Source organism: Beta vulgaris, chromosome 7 (genome assembly GCF_026745355.1).
Source record: "Beta vulgaris subsp. vulgaris cultivar EL10 chromosome 7, EL10.2, whole genome shotgun sequence".
NCBI classification, from domain to species: domain Eukaryota; kingdom Viridiplantae; phylum Streptophyta; class Magnoliopsida; order Caryophyllales; family Amaranthaceae; genus Beta; species Beta vulgaris.
The window spans coordinates 16,411,509-16,429,212 of NC_079208.1; the positions used below are offsets into that span (position 1 = coordinate 16,411,509).

General features: G+C 46.0%; 1 non-coding gene across 1 annotated transcript; it reads left to right on the top strand.

Moving 5' to 3' along the window:
• The first annotated feature begins 17,319 nt into the window (after positions 1-17,319).
• LOC125492067 (small nucleolar RNA R71) lies at positions 17,320-17,426 on the top strand. Its single transcript, XR_007268517.1, has one exon. It is a non-coding gene; the product is annotated as a small nucleolar RNA R71 (small nucleolar RNA).
• The last annotated feature ends 278 nt before the right edge of the window (positions 17,427-17,704 follow it).

A 17,704-nucleotide genomic window follows, 5' to 3' on the forward strand; every position in this document is an offset into this window, starting at 1 on the left:
ACAATAATTGGTATCAGAGTCTAGTACCTCCTAAAATCAGTTAACCTTGAGGAGATAGTACTTGACACCATGAACACTACAGGTGAAAAACTTGATGAAATATATCCTACTCAGCGTCCTCCCATGTTCAATGGGAAGCATTATCCATACTGGAAAAATTGTATGGAGATCTTTATAAAAGCATAAAACTATCAAGTATGGAGAGTAATTGAAATTGGTGACTTTGAAGTTACTAAGAAAATTGATAAAAGGGAGATGATCCTTAAACCCCTAGAACATCATAAATGAACTTGAGTCACTTGGAAAATCATTACTCCGTAGGAACAAGTTCGAAAGGTTCTAAGGAGTCTTCCCCAGGATCAGAATTGGATGGCTAAAGTAACTATTTTATTAGAAACCAAAGATTTCACTACATTCAATGTAGAGCAGTTGACAGGTTCCTTAATGACCCATGAATTGCATCTAAGAACTCATGAATTAGATGCTATGAAATCGAAGGCTCTGGCTCTCAAAATAGATGATCAAGAAGATTCAGAGATAGATGATTGTTTCTGTCTAGAAATTAAGGTTAATGGTCTGTGCTGAGCAAGTCCTCTAGTCTGAGCAGAGCTGATTATCTGTTCACCGGAATCCTGCAAAACACGTAAAACTACCCCGGGGGTTGTTCTGGGATCGCCCCTCCGACGCTCAAGTCAGTTGATGATTGAGGTAGAGAGAGAGTCTAGAGTGAGAAACTCAAGTTAGTTAGGTGAGAATTCAATACCTTTGCATTGATGGGACAAGGGGTATTTATAGTGGTGAGAACCCCTAGGAAAAGACTTGTTGGATGGGACAGCTCACCTAGGGATTGGTGGTGGCACCTTTCCAAGAATGATTTATGTGGGCCCCTTGAGTCCCCCAATGTCTGCTAGCCATGCTGTAATAGGTGGGACCCACGGAGCTGATGTGGCGGTGCCAAATGGCGTAGGACTATTGGAGGGGTTTAATAGGCCCAAACATTTAGCCCCACGCTAGGAAGGGGCAGAAGAGCCGTCCGACCGGGTGAAGCCCGTTCGTGGCGTAATTACCCCCCCCCCCCATTCTTGACCTCGGGACCAACCACCTTAGGAGGGAGCTGACAGGGGACCTGGTCGGACGAGCGTCGACTTGGTCCAGGGTGTCCGACCGGACTCTGGCTCGCGGTAGAGGGGCCGACCAAGATCCCTGGTGATACCTGGTCGGCATAACGGAGTTCCTTGAGAACTGACCGGGATAGCTGTTCGGCCACGAGGGGAAATCCCTTGAGAGCCGCCCGGGTCTTCTTGGCTAGGGACGTGGTCGGATTGATGTCCAGGTCATAGTACTCAGTTTGACCGAGTAATGGACGAAGAGGAGATCAGACCTGCTCGGATATGGAGCTAAAGAGCCCCTAGATTGACCGACCAGGTTCTGGATTGACGGGTGCTGCTCGGACAGGAGCTAACAAGCCCTGCAGAGGCCGACCAGGTATCTCCTAGCACTTAGCTTATTTGTCTAAGTGAAGGAAATTGAAGGAGACCTGGTCGGACATGGGATAAGGGAGCCCCATATTGACCGACCGGGTTCCATATTGATGGGCGCAGCTCGGACAGGGGCTAACGAGCCCTAGAGAGGCCGAGCAGGTATCTCCTGGCACTTAGCTCATTTGACTAAGTGAAGAAAATTGAAGGAGACCTGGTCGGACATGGGATAAGGGAGCCCCATGTTGACCGACCGGGTTCCATATTGACGAGCGCAGCTCGGACAGGGGCTAACGAGCCCTGGAGAGGCCGACCATGTATCTCCTAGCACTTTAGCTTATTTGACTAAGTGAAGGAAATTGAAGGAGACCTGGTCGGACATGGGATAAGGGAGCCCCATGTTGACCGACCGGGTTCCATATCGACGGGCGCAGCTCGGACAAGGGCTAACAAACCCTGGAGAGGCCGACCAGGTATCTCCTAGCACTTAGCTTGAAGGAAACTTCCGGAGACTGTCTTCTTGTCCGACCGGCATCCTCAAGGGGGCTACCGTTAAGACCGAGCGGGTAACATTGAGCTGAGTATCAGTGATGCCCGCCACATGGCAATTGTCAGCTGGGTGGTTGAGCTGGATGGAGTTTTCCAAAAGTTTTGACGTTTCATCTTCCCTGGGGCGCCTCTTCGATGTGGAAACGATGCCATCTGGAAGCATTTAATAGGCTTATGAAGGGACGCGTCCCGAGGCACTCCTATATAATATGTACGGAGAGGAGAGAAAATCATTTGCACAACTCTTCTAACTTTTGTGTTCTCTTTCTCTCTCTAAAAGCTCTCGCTTCTCTCTAACTTTTCAGCAACTTCGGTTTCAGTCGTCCGACCAGGTACGCCTTTGCTTCTTCAACTTTTTCGTTTTTGTCTTTTAATAACCTCGGCTGACTCCCTTGTCCATTAATAATGGGAGAATCGTCCGAGTCGGTCACACCTCCGACCTCACCTCCTTATAACTTATCCGAGGAGGTGAGGGGGATGGGAATAACGTTGGTGTCGACCGTAATAAGTTGCTCTGACCCCTCGGCCATTCCCGACGCGGTTCTGCTCCCGAGCCCTTCATCGTTAGTAGAGGAAGAGGTCGAGGGCGATGTTCCCTTCCCTTGGGAAGTGTCCCTGGCCTTCTCTTCTAAAGCCAGCTACTTAGATAAATATCTTGATGATTGTGTAGTGAGGATCGCCATGTCAGACGGTGAAGAAGACACATCTACTCCTGGCAGACCGGAGTACCCGGATCTGGATCCGAAGGGGGGGTCCTGGGTCGAAGTTTCCCCTGCCCTCACTAATGAGGGCTATCCTAGATGACCCGAGGGGGCAAGCAGCTAGGTTTCAAATAAGGGATCCGTACATGCTGGTCCGACCGGAAGCTTTTCACACGGTCTTGACTCCTCCCCCGGGCTGCACTGCCGTATATTACAAGTCCATGGAGATGGGTCTTCAGTTTCCCTTGACTTCTTTTGTTAAGGACTTGCTGAACGCATACAATCTAACCATCAGCCAGATTTCTCCGAACTCCTGGGGAGGGATTATTGCTGTTCAGACACTTTGCACAATTCTGAGCGTCCGACCTACCCTGACCCTATGGCGCCACATGGTTAAGTTGGTTGAAATGATGGCGGGTGAAAATGGTCCGGGCTGGTGGTACTTCCAGGCTCGGCAGGGGTATAAAGTGGTGCTCGACCTGCCTACATCACAGAGAGGGTTTAGGAGGGAGTTCGCCTTTGTATATTACGGAGGAGATTGGGGGATCCCCACTGTCCGACCCGAAGTTGAGCCAAATTTTGATCTCAACTTCAGGGTGCCAGAATTATCAGAGGAAGAGGCGGTGGCGGCTTGCTATATGCAGACTGAGGCAAAAATATACTAAGGGGGAGAGGTGTATGTGGCTTGCAACTGGTTCCCGAGCTGCCGTTTATTTAAGAACGAGCACCTTTTGTCCGCCGTGGGATCGAGTCGGACTTTTCCCAAGGGTAATTGGCCGAGGGGGTTGTATGCTTGTGTTTTTGTGATTGTGTTTGGATGTGCTAACACTTATTTATTTGGTGCAGCTTCCTCTTTGGCGTATCTGCTCGAGTCGGATCAAGAGATGACCGACAAGCTCAACAACGCGGCGATGAGGCGGCTCGGCTAAGGGTCGAGCTGAAGGAGAAGAAACTTGGTATCCCTTCCGCCCCTAAGGTAGATTTCTTGCTCTTTTGACGACTTTTCTCGCCCTTTGCATGCCCGACTGACTCTCCTATTTGTCTTTCAGGATCCTTCGAAGCCCAGGGCTTCAAAGAAGCGGATGGAGCGGGCGGCCGAGAAGGTTGCCATGACTGAGAAAGCGGTGGCCAAAGCCCAGGCCGAGCGGGAGAAGAGGGCAAAATCCGTGGAGGTGAATAGTCCACGGGCCGAAGAGCATGCTGATGAGTCTGGAGGGGCCATCTCTCTTCATTCGGCCGATTTCCAACCGGTTGAGAGCCCCCCAGAGTATACTGTCTCTACTCCCCGTCGCACGCCGACTGACGACCCTGAGCATATCAGTCTTGCCCTGGCGAAGCCTTTTTCGGAGCTGGACAACTACGACTTGGATACCCGTTAGACCAACGCGGTAGACTACCTGTTCAGTCCCGCTGACCAGGATCATATTAATGCTACCATTGGGGGTCGGGAGACCGACGACTTATTTCCCTGTTGGGTCGAGGTAATCCCCAATCTCTCTGTTCGGACTTCGTTTTTAGTTTGTGCTCTTTTCTGAACAGTCTTCGGTTTTAGTATTTTGCTCGACTGGCCAACGTGGCTTAGATACGGGTGCATTTGGTCGAGGAAGTGGCCGACCTGGAGGCGAAGGGCAAGAAGCACTTCGACGAGGTTCATGCGGCCAAGGAGGGCCAAAGGAGTGCTGAGGCGAACTTAGCCAACGCCGAGCGCTGCATTAAGCGTGATCAGGAAGATTTCCAGGGCGAGCACGATAAATGGGCGATCGAAAATGCCGACCTGATCAAGGCCAAAGAGGATGCGTTGTTGGCTAAGTTAGCGGCGGAAGCTGAGGCGTCCGAGGCCCAAACGAAGATCGCTGAGCTGTTGGTCCGCATTACTTAGCTGGAGAAGCAGGTTCGTACTGAAGAAGAATGGTTCAAGTCTTGGAAGGCCTCCAAGGCTTGCGAGACTTTTGCCAACGAGATTGGTGCCGAGGCCCAGAAGATGGGGGAGGATGACACACTTAAGCGGATGAAGAAGGCCCTAGCTGGCTCTCATCCGGACCTCTCCCGGGATTCGGTGGTGTCGAGTTACCAGGCGCTGGCCAAGGCTGAGGATGCTGCCCTCTTGGCCGAGCTGAACATTGCTCTGTCTGAGGACGAGTCGGATGACGCCGAGGACGCCGAAGAGGTCGTGCCTACCGACGCTGTTAGGTCCCAGGAGCTCACGGGTAGCACCAGCGACCAGACCGACCCTCCAGCAGCTTAGATTGATGACTTCCCTTTCAGGTTGTTTTGTATTAGTTGGCCTTGGTTGTACCAGGCCTTAGCTTGTAATTCAATGTTTTGATATGAATGAACATGGTCTTGTTCCATTTTATCCGAGTACCTCTAAGTTTGTCAATTGCAATTACTTTCATTTCTGCCAAGTACATTTCTCTCCGGACTGGTTAAGTCGTGCTTTGATTTAGCTTGAACAAAATGTCTTTTCGGACTGGTTAAGTCAATACTTTGATTTTGAGTTAGTGGGATTAAATTCGACCGGTGAAATTAAATTTGACTGGTTAAGTCTTTATATATTGAACAGGATTGGAATTGAAGTTGACTGGTTAAGTCTTCAAATATATATCCGACCTGAAATGGTCTGAGTAATTACACGCCACATACTTTTGGCCAGTTTGCATCTTACATTATATATTATATGCCCCTATTGGAATTGACGAACTTTAGACATAGAATTTCTTGAGGTTGTCCACATTCCATGGCTGAGCAAGTGGAATGCCTTCAGGGTTTTCCAGTTGGAATGTGCCAGGCTTGATTACCTTGGTAACTTTGTAAGGACCATCTCAGTTAGCCCCCAACTTGCCTTTGAGGTGCGATAGCCCTGTTGCTTCGACTTTCCTTACCACCCAATCTCCGAGCTGGATGGGCCTCGTTTTAATTCGACGGTTGAATTGCCGAGTCACTCTCTGTTTGTAGCGGATCGATCATAGTAAGTGATAAGAGGTTTTTAGTGTGTCGTTCAGGCACTAAGAACCGCTTCCCAAACAATATTTATAATCCTAACAAGCAACTACTAAGGAAATAGTAAGGGCAAGTTAAGGGTCGATCCACAGGGAAAATGGGATTGATTAGAGTCTATCAGTCTAGACTACCTAATTGAAAGGTATTTGGGGTTTGAAATATGTTTGGTAACAATTAAGACTATCTATCAGCTAGAACAAGCAAAATCACGAGTTTAAATATCAAATAAAGACACTAGAGTTAAGGTTACTAGTATGAATAAGAACGGATGATGATTGTTAATGCGATTGGAAGCAACAAGACGATTATGCAAGGTTTAGTTTCCTCTAAATTACTTGAGTCCTCTCTCGAATGGTCCTCAAGAGTAATCACTTAATCATCAACTAAATCCTCTCTCGAATGGTCTTTAGTTAATTGATTAAGAGATTCGATAAGTTTGGAAAACCCCTAATGAAGGATCCCCTTAATTTCCATCCAATATCTTGGTAAGAAATTAAGTTGATTCTTGGGGATGATAAAAGAGTTCAAAATCCGGTTTAAGAACGTTTGAAATCAAAATACCAAAGTATAGTGTGATCAATATCTATCCTAAGGTCTCAAAACACCAAGATCAATGCATAATTTTCTCTAATAATCACAATCACATCAACATCATATTTAAACCCTAATTCATACTTTCACCCTAACCCTAGATTATGAAACTACTCACTAATCATGGAGTTAAAGCAATTAAACAATGAATCTATGACTAATCTAAAGTTAAACATGATTAAGAAATTATTAAACTAATAGAAATCGCAATTATTAAACTAAGAGAATGAAGATCTTAAATAATATGAGAACATAAACAAACACCAAGAGAATGAAATAAAAACTAAAACTTTGAATTGAATTGAATAAAAAGTACCTTGAATGTAAATCGAATCACAAACTATGATCTCTAATCTCAATTACCAATGAAAACTCAATGTTTTCTCTCTAATACAAAACCCTAAAAAGTTGTGTGAAAGATAGAATAAAGCGTAAGTCCCAACTCCTCTGAAAAGAGGGTTTAATGATCGATTGTTTTTTTCCGGATCGTGAGGTGCGGGCGCACCAAAAGGAGGTGCGGGCGCACCTTGCTCAGGTGCGGGCGCACCAGACTTCAGGTGCGGGCGCACCTGAGTCTTCTGCCTCAGGGTGGAACTCTCTTCGTCAAAGGTGCGGGCGCACCAGATGAAGGTGCGGGGCACCAGATGAAGGTGCGGGCGCACCATGAAGTGCGGCGCACCAGATGAAGGTGCGGGCGCACCAATGTAGTCTGTTTTGTGCTCCAGAATTGGTCGATGGTGCGGGCGCACCAGTGGCTTGTGCGGGCGCACCATCGTGTGCGGGGCATACCAAGCGCACCTCAGGCTACCTTTCAGCCTCTAGCTCGATCCCTTATGCCATGTCTCGCATTTCTCGACCCCGAAGAGGGCAATACCTGCAATAGAAACACGAACAAACATGGTGAAAGCATATGTGCTAGAAATTCGATCGAAATAGATCGAAAATCTAGCAAAATGTCACTATGACCAAGTATGATCACGTGAATGAAATAGAAGGGAAAAGTGAGGAGAAAGAAGGAAGAAAAGGAGGAAAAGGGAGCTAAAACAAGCCAAAGAAGGTCATAAAGTGCGTTAGAAACGCACTTATCAAACTCCCCCAAGCTTAGCGTTTTGCTTGTCCTCAAGTAAACCAAGAATGAGAGTGAAGGAGAGAAAAAGAAAAAGAGAATAAAAAGAAAAGGGAAACATGCAACAACCTAACCTATATGCTCTAAATGCAAGGTTACAAACATGACATGCAAGCTAAATGAGTTCATATCAAGATTTAGGAGACCAACCAAACACAAGAGGGAAGATGATTAGGAAGCACAAGAGTGACTCTAAGGTCTCAATCCACCGATCAACCGAGTCTTTTTGAAAGAAAGCTTTCCAAGAATGATTTCTCACTCTTCTCCACTTCCAAGACCCAAGTTTGACTCCTCCCTAGGGATGCTCAACCATAATTGCTCGCCTCTACCATGTTTTGATGACCCTCATCATGACTTGCACAAAATCTCACCCGCCACTACTAAATAGATCAAGTCCAATCTAGAAGTCAAAAGGGGCTTTGTTAAGGTTGTAACGGGGCTAGGTTAGGGGTGTGGATCATATTCTAGGAATGTGGTGCAAAAAGGGTAAGTGGAGTACAAACTAGGGGTAAATACTCCCCCAAGCTAGTCCTAACACTATTCTCAATTAAAGAACTCTCACACATATCCTTGAATTTCACTTGTTTCTTTTTCACTTTGTGAACTTTTTCCTTTTTCTCATCAATTTGATCTTTCTTTCTTTTCATTTTCAATAATAAACCAAATCAAACAATAAGAACTTTCTTTCTTTTTTTTCTTTGTCTTTCTTTTTCACAAAATTTTTCAACTTTTACCATCATACAAGCACATTAACTCTCTTTCAACCAAGACTTAATATCAAAACCACTTAACTCAACAAAAACTACACATGTACTCCACTTTGGGGAAAGTTTGGCCATGACTCATTATGTGGGTTAAGCAAAAATAGGATAGAAAGGCTCAGATGGGTTGAGAAGCGAATATTATGCGGGTATTCAAGCTTTTGGCTCTGTAGCTCCTATTACTAGCAAAAGAAACGCCCTAAATCATTCTCCTAGAGGCTCGTCTTATGTAATCTTGGGGAGCTAAAATGCAAGTCACAAGTTAGGCGATCAATGGTGAGGGTTGTGAGTGAGTCTTACGAGGTTCTTGGCCCTCCTTCGGGATTCATCGCACAAGGGGCAAGGCAATCCATTCATCCAACTCGCCTAATTTCAAAGAGACTCTACCAAAAGTTATTGGTTTCAAAAGACGCCTAAAGTCACAACAGGGCTTCCAAAATCATCAAGTCTAATATAAGGAAGGTCTTCCAATCAAGTCATGAACTCTTTAGCCACAAATCATGCATGCAACCAAGCTATCCTAAATGCAGAATTTTTTTTTTTTTTTTTTTTTTTTTTTTATAAAAAATAGCAAGGCAAAAGAATATGACAAAAAGAAACTACCAAAGCACAGCTGTACAGGTGAAGAGAAGTCAGCAGGGGTGGAGGATGTCAATACCACAACAGAAACAATCACCAATAACAACCGAAAACCAATGAGACCCCTAACTTCTAACCGTCTACGACCCCGAAACTCCCTAAGATATAGACATACAAGCAAGTCCCCCAAGCTTAAGCAAAACTCCGCGCTCGGAGTTGCAAAAGGAGGGAGAGGGAGGGGGGTTAGGAAAAGCTCCTAATAGTTCCCACCATCCCCCCATCGGGAGGGGGGTAAGGGGGAAATACCCACCAGAGGACCCATCATAGTAGGATGGGTAGTGGGGGTAAGGACGGAATGAAGGCTCCTCAAATGGCCCTTCTCGAGGGTCGAAAGAAGGGGGTAGTGGGGATGGTTAGGGAAGGGAGGCTCATGTCCGGAGTGGACATTGGCGAGGTGAGTGCGCCAAGCCACCCTAGACACATGGTCCAGGTCGGTGCGGATACCGGCAAGAGTAGCCGTAACCGCATGGTGATTGGCCTCCTGAGAGGCCTGCATCTGTGCTAAGGCTGCCATGACAGAGCCCATGTCGAAGGATTGAGAGGAAGAAGCTTCGGCCACCTCACTCTCAGGAATGCGGTGGTCGGGCCTCGGACCTCTCGGAACGCGGGGATCGATCTCCATAGGCATGGGCTCGGGGATAGCCCGTGGGATGTCATGGGCAGGGGGAACCCGCCAACGGTTTTCGACGTTAGCTGGGAGGTCCCAAACGAAGTCGGGCCCTATATGACAGTAAGGTCGCCCCCCACAAGCCAGATGCAGTTTTCCTTTTTATAATTGCGCAGAAATTTCATCTGCTGCAAGCTGGCACCATCCAATCTGTTGGACTGGCCAACAGTAGGCATGCTGGCTTCCAAGCGAGCCAAGTCATCGGTCAAGTCAAGGTAAGATGCTAGCCGGGTGACCATGCCACCACAAAGAATCTCCCCAGTCACCGTTGTACCCCCCGAATTTCCTGCAGTCGGTTGAGGAGGAGAGCAGCAAAGTTAATGCGGGCTCTATGGTGAGCCCCGTCAGTGGCCAACCAGAGAACCAGCAGCTCGTCCTTCCGCAACTGCCCGACTTCCTGTTTAGGAAAGATGGTGTAAACCAACATCCTATGGAAGTATCGGAGAGCAAGGTGGATGATCTCCGACGCTTTGGACGAGTTCGTTCGAAACGAAGTCGTACCGTTGGTGATCTTTGCCCACCACTCTTGCTCATTGTATCCCTGCCAGATGCCCAAAGGGGCATCGCAGGGGGCTCGAGGGTCCATCCCAAACGCCTCACAGAATTCGTCAAAAGACAGTGCTCTAGCTTGATTAAACATGCGAAATTGAATAGTTAGAGCACCTGTCACATTACTTACGTTCAACGTACTCAAGAACTCGAGAGTGAGTTGATCGTAAGTAGGTTCATGAATATCGAGGAAGTCCGATAACCCGACATTATGCCATCTCCCTTATCATCGACTCGATGTTAAGGTAGTTGCAGGTAGTGTGGTCATAGAACTTAGTGGGACGAAACGTGCGCTCAGAAAGTTGTTGGAAAATTTGTTTATGAGCGGCGTTTGGAAACTTTAGAGCATAAAGGGGAGGGGGATGCGAGCTAGACGAAGGTCCTTGTGAAGAAGACCCCGTCTTTGCTCGCTTAGACCTGGATGAGCCTTCACCACCACTTCTTCCCATGGTGAAAAAAATATTTGTTTGGCAAAAAGGGAAGGAGAAGTGATGATCTGCTGCAAAGACACAACCACAAAGCGGACTCTCTACACAAAGAAACACGCAAAAGAAAAAAAAACAAAAACACACAAAAAGAAAAATCAAACCACACAAAAGGGAAAACACACAAAAAAAAAGAAAAATAAAAACTAAGCCTAAGATCTACCAGCTAGCCATCCACAATTAGTAGCAACAAAGTTGCTAGCAATCAAGAGTTTCACCACTCAAAGAGACTTTCAAGCCAATTTCGCCAAACCAACCACAATTATGCACATAAAGCAACAACACCTCACAATTTCAGCAATGTAGTTCTCACAAAGTAAGAATATTATGAATTTATCACAAACCACAAAATTGCATAGGTTCACCACATCACCAAACACAAAAATGACAAAAGTTCATGAACAATCAAAAGAAATTAGGAAAAACAAGCATGCAATCTAAAAGAAAACACACTAGAAGTCCAATTTAGTAGATTATTGATGAAAAAGCAAAGATTAGAAGGGAGTTACCAACATGGAGATGAAAATCCCCAATTTTGAAACCCTAGAAATCGAATCCTTGCAAAACCCCCAATTTTTGTGCTTTGAATGTTGTAGAGAAGATGGTGATGAAGATTTTGGTGAGATTTGCCCTTGAAAGTCGCCGGAAAAGGGTGTAAAGTCGCCGGATCTAGAGAGGAGGAAGAGAGAGAAAGTGAGTGAGTGTGAGAGAGAGTTTGAAAATATGAGGAAAAGAGGAGAGAGAGGCCCGAAAATAATGTGCCCAGCCGGTTGGTGCGGGCGCACCTCTCCCTGGTGCGGGCGCACCAACCGAAATTTTTTTCAAAAATACGATTGGTGCGGGCGCACCAACAGGAGGTGCGGGCGCACCTCTCCCTTCTGTTTTTTCCCAAAAAAATTTCGTAGGCTTTGGTGCGGGCGCACCACGTCGAGGTGCGGGCGCACCAAAGTCTACTGTTTTTTTCAAACTCAGTCGACAGAAGTGGTGCGGGCGCACCTTGTGTTGGTGCGGGCGCACCTGTTTTTTTTTCGAAAATTTTTTTTTAAGAAGGTGCGGGCGCACATGGACTAGGTGCGGGCGCACCAAAGTCTTCTGTTTTTTCTGAAAATCGTGTGCAAAATTTGGTGCGGGCGCACCTTGTCTAGGTGCGGGCGCACCAAAGTTTTTTTCCGAAAATTTTTCTCATGTGCGGGCGCACATTGAACAGGTGCGGGAGCACCTAACCCGTCTGATTTGTACATATTTCGTCTCCAAAACACTCAATTCACTCAACTTCTCATAAAAATTCAGATGTTCCAATGTACCTCTCATGGCTGACTGATAAATCAAAAGCGTAACTAACAAAGGAAAAATAAAAGAAATGAAAGAGAGGAAAGAAGAGAAACGGGTTGCCTCCCGTGTAGCGCTTGTTTTAAGTCATTAGCTTGACTAAAAAGGATACATCCATCATGAGAGTCGCTCAGGTGAGCGAAGAATCAAGCAACCAATGGAGCCAACAGCATGCGAATCATGGTAGACTTTAATCTTGACCGTTCACCCAGAATGGACCGTTCTCACCCATAACCTCATAAGCCCCATAAGGAGTAGTCTTCAACACGGAGAAGGGACCCGACCACTTTGACTTTAACTTTCCGGGGAAAAGCTTTAGTCTTGAGTTGAACAACAAGACTTTGTCCCCAACCCGGAAATCTCGTTGTTGAATCCGGTTGTCGTGCCATTTCTTCGTTTGCTCTTTGTATAGTCTAGAACTCTCATAAGCGTCAAAACGAAATTCCTCCAGTTCTACTAGCCTTTCTTTTCGAGCTTCTCCCGCCAAGTGTAGATCCATGTTGAGCTCCTTAACTGCCCACCAAGCCTTGTGCTCAAGCTCAACCGGCAAATGACATGCCTTGCCATACACAAGGCGATAGGGAGTGGTGCCTATGGGCGTCTTGAAAGCCGTGCGAAGAGCCCAAAGAGCGTCATCAAGTTTCAAAGACCAATCCTTTCGTGTCCTATTGACCACACGCTCAAGAACATTTTTAACCTCTCGATTCGAAACCTCAACTTGGCCTTGTGTTTGGGGGTGATAAGGAAGACCTACTTTGTGATTCACCCCGTATTTCTTCAATAATGCTTCTAATTGCTTTTTGGCGAAGTGTGAACCACCATCACTGATCAATACACGGGGCACCCCAAATCGAGGGAAGATGATCTTCTTCAGAAGCTTGGTGACTACCTTATGGTCATTGGTGGGAGAGGCAATGGCTTCCACCCATTTGGTCACGTAGTCGACCGCAACAAGAATATATACATTCCCACAGGAAGGAACGAATGGGCCCATAAAATCGACCCCCAGACATCAAACGGCTCAACCTCAAGAATGTTCTGTTGAGGCATCTCGTGTCGCTTTGTGATGCCACCACTCCGTTGACATCTATCACAAGCCACCACAAATGTTCGGGCATCCTTATGCAATGTTGGCCAGAACATACCACATTGGAGCACCTTAGCAACAGTTTTGCTTGCTCCACCATGTCCTCCACATGCCAAAGTATGGCAATGATGCAAAACCGAGGCCATCTCATGATTAGGAACACACCTCCTAAACACGCCATCAGCACACTTCTTAAAAAGGAGCGGGTCATCCCAGTAGAACCTCGAAACTTCTTTAAAGAACCGCTTCCTTTGTTGGGAAGTAAAACCATGAGGTTCAATCCCACAAGCCAGATAATTTGCATAATCAGCGAACCATGGAACCTCATTGTTCAGAATGGCGAACAAGGCTTCTTCTCTCAAATCGTCCTCGATAGGAATCTCCTCCAGATTGTCAGGAGGGAGGCGTGAAAGATGGTCAGCTACCACATTCTCCGTCCCCTTCTTCTCTTTCATCTCAAAATCAAACTCCTGAAGAAGCAACACCCACCTAATGAGCCTAGGCTTAGCATCCTTCTTACTCATCAAATACCGGACCGCAGAATGATCCGTATACACCACCGCTTATTACATGTCAAGTAGGAACGGAACTTGTCAAAAGCAAATACCACGGCCAACATTTCCTTTTCCGTAGTTGCATAGTTCCGTTGAGCATCATCCAGAGTCCTACTTGCATAGGCTATCACATGTAGCCTCCCTTCCTTGCGTTGCCCAAGAACAACTCCCACTGAAAAGTCACTAGCATCGCACATTAGTTCAAAAGGCAAGCTCCAATCCGGAGCTTGCACAATGGGGGCAGAAGTAAGGGCTTTCTTAAGAGTTTCAAAAGCCTTAGTACAAGACTCATCAAACGCAAAATCAACATCTTTCTGAAGTAGATTCGTCAATGGTTTGGCTATTTGAGAGAAATCCTTGATGAAACGTCGGTAAAAACCAGCATGTCCAAGGAAAGCGCGAACTCCCGTCACCGAGTTCGGTGGCGGAAGCTTCTCAATAACCGAAACCTTTGCCGGATCTACTTCAATACCCTTTTTCGACACTTTATGCCCAAGTACAATGCCTTCCTCGACCATAAAGTGACACTTTTCCCAATTCAGTACAAGGTTCGTCTCTTGACACCTTTTTAACACAAATTCAAGATTAATCAGACATGTGTCAAAAGACGAACCACACACACTAAAGTCGTCCATGAAGACTTCAATGGAATCTTCTAGCATATCAGAGAAGATTGCTGTCATACACCTCTGAAAAGTAGATGGGGCATTACACAAACCAAAGGGCATCCTTCGATATGCAAATGTCCCATACGGACAAGTAAAGGTGGTTTTCTCTTGGTCATCCGGATGAATGGGGATTTGAAAGAATCCGGAATAACCATCAAAAAAACAGAAGTGTGAATGACGAGCAAGCCTCTCCAACATTTGGTCAATGAAGGGAAGGGGGAAATGATCTTTCCGGGTGGATTTGTTCAGTTTCCTGTAATCAATACAGACTCTCCACCCAGTGACAGTCCTAGTTGAGATTGTTTCTCCTTTCTCATTCTCAACTATAGTCATGCCTCCTTTTTTTGGAACCACGTGAATCGGGCTCACCCACTTGCTATCTGAGATAGCATAAATGATTCCCGCGTCACGTAGTTTCAAGATCTCCTTTTTAACAACCTCTTTGAGGTTGGGATTGAGCCTTCTCTGATGCTCGATGGAGGAGGCATTACTATCGATGAGATGGATACGATGCATAGCAAGAGAAGGGCTTATCTCCTTAAGGTCATCAATCGAATACCCAATGACATCTTTATATTTTTGCAAAATTCCAATCAGTTTTGATCATTGTTGTTAAAATCCTGATCCGAATCTTACGATTCTACGATTTTACGATCCTGGAGGACCTCACCGATCCCGATCCTACGTAGGATCTTAATTTTGTAGGATCTTTCGATCCTGCTCAACCACAAAAAATCACATGGTGGGATCTTAACACGATTCTACGATCCTACGACTCTACGATCCGATCCTACCCTATAAAAATCATAAAGTAATTTCACATATTATATTTCTCCTATTAGATTTTGATCGCATGTTACTTCAATCTTATTGTATTGAAAAACTATCATCATTTGCTAACTAAGAAAATCATTATTAATATGTGTAAATTTTTAACATGAGGTTCTCACCATATTTTAGTATAATTATCTCTATTTCACCGAATTATAGGATCTTACGATCCTACGATCCGATCCCATCGATTCGATTCCACCAACCCCTACGATCCAAAGTAGGATCCCGATCCTGATAACATTGGTTTTGATATAGAAATGTCATCAAGACTCGAATTGACAATAACAGCATAAGTACATGCATCATCAAGAAAAACATATCTAAGAGAGGAGGGAAGGGGTTTGAACTCTACCTTGGGAGGAGGCTTAGAACACTCCTCTTTTCAGTGGATGATGCAGCTAGAACCTCAAACGCCTCATCTTGCGTGTTCCTCTTCCATGTCCAAGTTAAGGGTGTCGGTAAGTGCAGCATACAAATCGCTCCCAGAATCATCCACACTCATGGTGTCCTCCACCTCATCTTCCACTAGGCTTACCCGGCAAATTTTCTCCATCATAGGCTCTTCAGTGTCTTAGAGAACTCAAACACCACCCGCTCATTAGCTACCTCAACCGTGATTGTGTCGTTTTTGCAGTTTATCACGGCACCCAAAGTCTTAGAGCTTCTCTTCCCAGAATAAGAGGAGTCTCAGGATCTTCCTCCATATCCATCACCACAAAGTCGCATGGTACAAACACATGCCCAACTTGAATCGGTATATCCTCCAACTCACCACAAGGGACTCTCACAGTGCGGTCCGCCAATTGAATCGTTTTGCGCGTAGGATGAAGAGGAAATTTCAGGTGCTTTGCAATAGAAAGGGGCATCAAATTGACACTGCTCCCAGATCGGCCAGTGCACCCTTAGGTTTAAGTCACCTATCTTCACTGGCAAGGTGAAACTCCCGGGATCTCTTTGCTTCTTGGGCATAGTTCGTTGCACAAGAGCACTCACTTGGTAAGGTAGGGAGATAAGCTCATCTTCAAGTTTTCGCTTATTGGAGAGGATCTCTTTCAAGAATTTAGCATAAGCTGGCATTTGAGACATAGCCTCAAGGAATGGAATGTTGATTTGCAGGCTCTTCATCACATTCAGAAATTTAGTGAACTTGTCACTCAACTTTCTCTCTACCAACCTTGAGGATAGGGAACCGGAGGCACATAGGATTTGGTTGGTGGAGGTGATGGCAATGTGTTTTTGTCACCAACTTGAACATGTGACTCATCTTTCTCCTCAACGTCCTCTTTCTCAGTTTCCTCAGCTCCACCCTCCTTCTCAACAACCTCAGCTTCTCCATCCTGCTCTAACTCCCCATTCGGCATCTTAGGACCCGCATAACTTGTTCCCGACCTCAAATGAATGGCTTTGGCTTGATGGAGGTTGGGGTTAGGAATGGGTTGGCCTGGAAGTTGATTTGTGGGGGTGGAGGGATTCTTCTCAGCTACTTGGGCAATTTGGGTTTCAAGCATTTTGTTGTGGGCTTGTAGCTCTTGAAACCTTTGCTCATGGTTTTGGAGAATTTGGTTCATGGATTGGAGTTGTTGGAGAATTTGGAGAGAGGTGGATCGGAAGATGGTGTAGGTTCGGGATTTTGTTTGGGGAAAGGAAGGTTGGAGGGAGGTTTTGGGTTGTTGGTCCTTTGATGTGGAGCTTGGTATGTGTTGGACCCTTGTGAGGAGGAACCACCTTGGTTATAGTTTTGGTTTTGGTTATACCCTTGCGCAAACCCTTGGTTGTGAGCTTGGTTGTACCCTTGTTGAGGTTGATTCCATCCTTGTTGAGGTTGGTTGAATCCTTGGGTGTAGTTTTGTTGAGGTTGTCTCCAACCTCCTTGTTGATTGTTCCTATACCCTTGATTTCCCTGATATCCATCTCCTCTTGAATTATTGCCGCCACATGCTCCGAATGGGTACCTCCACAATAAGAAGTATCATGGTTAGTACCACCACAAATATCACAAGAAAAAGAGTTTACCTGTGAAGGAGTAGACGATGCAAGATTGATCTTGGAGAGCTTCTTACGAGTTGGTCCATCTTAGCTTGAATTTGATCCATGGGGTCAATTTCAAACTTTCCGCTCTTCTTAGGTTGAGCACCTCTTCGTCTTCCACCCCATGAGTAGTTCTTGATCACCTCCTCAATTGTGGACTCAAGTTGTTCTTGCGGGATCTTAGATAGTTGACCTCCCGCTCCAGCATCAAGATTGGCCCGTGAAATCGGATCAAGACCATCATAGAAGAATCGCATGAGTAGATTCTTGTTGAACTCATGGTGTGGGCATGAACGGATCATCTCCTTGAACCGCTCCCAAGCTTCGGCAAGTGTCTCATCGTTCTCTTGCTCAAATGAGGAGATCTTCCTCCTTATGTCCGCAGTCTTCCACTCCGGGAAGTATTTCTTCAAGAATGCCATCGTGACTTCTTCCCATGTAGTGAGGGAATTAGCAGGCAAGCTCTTGAGCCATGACTTTGCTTTTCCGGTAAGAGAGGACCGGAACAGGTGCATCTTGATGTAGTCAGGAGAGACATCATTAGTGTTATCATGGCACAGATCTCAAGAAACCTGTCGAGATGGTCTAGAGGATCTTCATCTGACCCCCCACAAAACTGCTCTGCTTTCACCATCCGAGTATACTGAGGGTGAATGCT